Raw genomic sequence first — 3473 nt, 5'->3', positions numbered from 1 at the left:
GATGGTAGATGGAGGGGGTGCCTGGATGGGTGGGTGGGTGGGTGGGTAGATGGATGGGATGGTAGATGGAGGGGGTGCCTGGATGGGTGGGTGGGTGGGTGGGTAGATGGATGGGATGGTAGATGGAGGGGGTGCCTGGATGGGTGGGTGGGTGGGTGGGTAGATGGATGGGATGGTAGATGGAGGGGGTGCCTGGATGGGTGGGTGGGTGGGTGGGTAGATGGATGGGATGGTAGATGGAGGGGGTGCCTGGATGGGTGGGTGGGTGGGTGGGTAGATGGATGGGATGGTAGATGGAGGGGGTGCCTGGATGGGTGGGTGGGTGGGTGGGTAGATGGATGGGATGGTAGATGGAGGGGGTGCCTGGATGGGTGGGTGGGTGGGTGGGTGGATGAACAGATGGGAGTGGTGAGACTGAACTGAATCTAAGTGCATGTGCCACAGAGGACACGGTGACATCCTCCTTGCACATCCACCTTGATATGGTCCCTCTTGAGTGGGACTCCTTAAATACACAGAGGTCTCAGCCAAGTCATTCTTTGAAATGGTCAGACAAGAACAGAAGAGCCTCCTGCTTCATTCCCTTCCTGTGTTAACCTATCCCAACCTCCACCATTACACTAGCCTCCCCTAAATACCTCTTCTTATTTGGTTCCTTTCCAACAATGCCCTCTCCCCACTTCACCCACCGCTGCCCTAACCATGGCTTCTAGAGTTCTAGAAAAAAAACGCATTAAGACTGAAGCTACTGGCTACAGAATATTAGGAAACCATGCTGACAAATGACCCATCTCATGCCATTGGAGTCAGCTGATGGACTCACAGAAACAACAAAAACAAAACTAGGAACAGCAGCAGATGTGTATTAAGCACTGGTCACATGCCAGACACCTCACTAAGGGCTTCATACTCACCCCAGACACCGGACGAGAAGCAGCCTCCCAACTGCATGTTTTTATTAGAAACTTTGGCAAAGGGATGACTCAACTTTTGGGTCAATTCAATCTTGTGACTATTGATCCTGCAGGTGTCCGGACCTGACTGTGAGGAAGGTCACCTAAGGCCCTTCTCTCCTTACCTGAAGTGAGTCAAGAGATGTTTCTCAGCTGGGGGCCACTCACCACCTTAGAGAAGAAACCAGATACAACCCACCATGCTGGAAGGAGGAGGGTGCAGAGATGTTACCAAGGGACAGGAGCTCCTGTTTTCTTATTTGGGCCTGTGCCATACTGTTCATGGTCAATTTATTGTGCCTGATTAGCAAACCCCTCAACAGCCCTGCCTTGGGCTCATGGGGAGCCAAGGCAGAGCAATGTGGTAATTAGCACAGCTTGTCCCAAAAGCCAAATTTATGATTAGGGGATTAGCAGGGAGTAGAGCCCATCTGTGGCCTCCCTTGTGGCAGAGCCGAGAGCTCTGTGACCTTGAGAGCAGGACAGAGCAATAGCCCAAAGCCTGGAGCACGTTCCCAGGTGCTTGGACACCCTGCCCACTGGGGACTAGTACCAACAGCAGCAGAGGTCTCTCTCCAGAGCCAAATGGCATACCAACATGCTGCAGTGTCTCCCTTCTTTAGAGACATGGTTGTGACACCTGGCATAGACTCCCTCCTCGACCAAACTTCAGTTAGGCTCCTCTGATCCCTCTTCTCAATAGGCCTTGACCTCGGCCTGCCTTTAGCAAGAATCCTACCAAGTCAGTTTAGTGAGAATCCCCCCACCGTTGACATCTAAGTCCGTGGCTTGCTGTTAGCAAGAATCCACATGGACCAGCTTAGCAAGAAACCACCCTTGATGGCCCCTCTTCACAGTTTTCTGTCCATGGCTCCTCATGCTGCTCCTTGGCTGAAGACCCCACTCACCCTTGCTGTATTCAGAGTTGAACCCAATCTCTCTCCCCTGGTGCAAGAGTCTCAAGTAAAATCTTCCTTTCCATTTTAACAAGGGTCAGGGTATTTCCCCCCCCCCATTTTCCTCCATTTACTACCCCATCTTTTCAGCAAACTTCATAGCAAAATCCACAAGCCCTCTCTAGCGCCTCTCCCTGGTGTCTCTTGAACTCATTGCAACTATCTTCACTGTCCTGCTGAGCTGGCTTCTGCCTGAGTAACCCCAGACTCCGTGTCACCAACTCCATGGGCCACTTCACTCAGCAGCATTGAACATGGTGTTGCATGCATGCTTTTCAACATTACATTGTCTCAACTCCTGGGACAACCCCCTATCTGTGTCCTTCCTCTATCTCCCTGGCCACTCCACCTCAGTCTCCCAAGCATGTTCCTCACTGTCCCCCTGAATTCTAAGTGTTTGACTACCCAGAGCTAGTACAACCTCTTTTTTTCTCTGTTTTCCCTCTTGCCCTAGGACACCTCAGACCATCCCATGGCTTTAAATACCACAGATGTGCTAATGACTTCCAGCATTTATCTCCTGACTTATCCCAGGAGCTCAAGGCTTGTACATTTAACTGACAACGAAATATTTGCACTGGGATGGCTGATAGATCTCAAACTTCTTTGCCTAAAACAAAACCATTCAGTTCCACCCACACCCCAAATACACACAAAGAAAACCAAACCAAACCAAAACAAAAACTATTATTTCTCCAGCCTTCCCCATTCAATCATTCATTCATTCAGTAAATGTCTACTGAGTGCCTACTATGAGCAGGCACTCTTCTAGGTGCTGAGGATACTACACTTAATAAAAGACAATAATTCCTTCTAGAAAATGGCAACACCACATACCCAGTTCCTCAAACCAAAAGACTAGAAGCCATCCTCATGTCTTTTCTTTCTCTACACCAATGACTTTTAACTGTGTGATTTCTCCCCTTGGGGACATTAGGCAAGATCTGGGGACGGTTTGGTTGTCATACTGGAAAGGGCTGCTACTGGTGTCTGGCATGTAGAGGTCACGGATGCTGCTAAAACCTTACAGTACACAGGATAGCCTTCACATACAACAAAGAATGACGAGCCCAAATTGTTATAGTGCCAAGTTTGAGAGACCTAGTCCATCAACATATACCATTTGTTTGCTTCTGACATAGACCCAAATCTCACAACTTGTCTCTGCATCCATGGCCACCAGCCTGGTACAGACTGCCACTCTCTCTCATTTGGTTATTGCAACAGGCCATTTGGACACCGAATTTTCTTTCTTTTTCACTAGGCCTTAACTCCTGTCATCAAGGGTTATATTTTCCTTTTCTGTGTCCCAGGCAACGGTCAGAGGATTTGATACTTATTCATGTGTACTATCATTGTCATCACCATTATCACTACTTCATTATCACCATCTTTATCACCACCATCACTATCACCATCACCCTCATCACCATCACCACCACCACCACCACCATCACCACCACCAGCACCATCATCACCACCATCATCACCATCACCATCATCACCATCATCATCATCATCACCATCATCATCACCACCGTCATCATCACCACTATCACCATCA

The sequence above is a fragment of the Neomonachus schauinslandi genome, chromosome 4, assembly GCF_002201575.2.
Source record: "Neomonachus schauinslandi chromosome 4, ASM220157v2, whole genome shotgun sequence".
Lineage (NCBI taxonomy): Eukaryota > Metazoa > Chordata > Mammalia > Carnivora > Phocidae > Neomonachus > Neomonachus schauinslandi.
The sequence above is the reverse complement of the archived record's forward strand: the minus strand, read 5'-3'. Positions refer to the sequence as shown.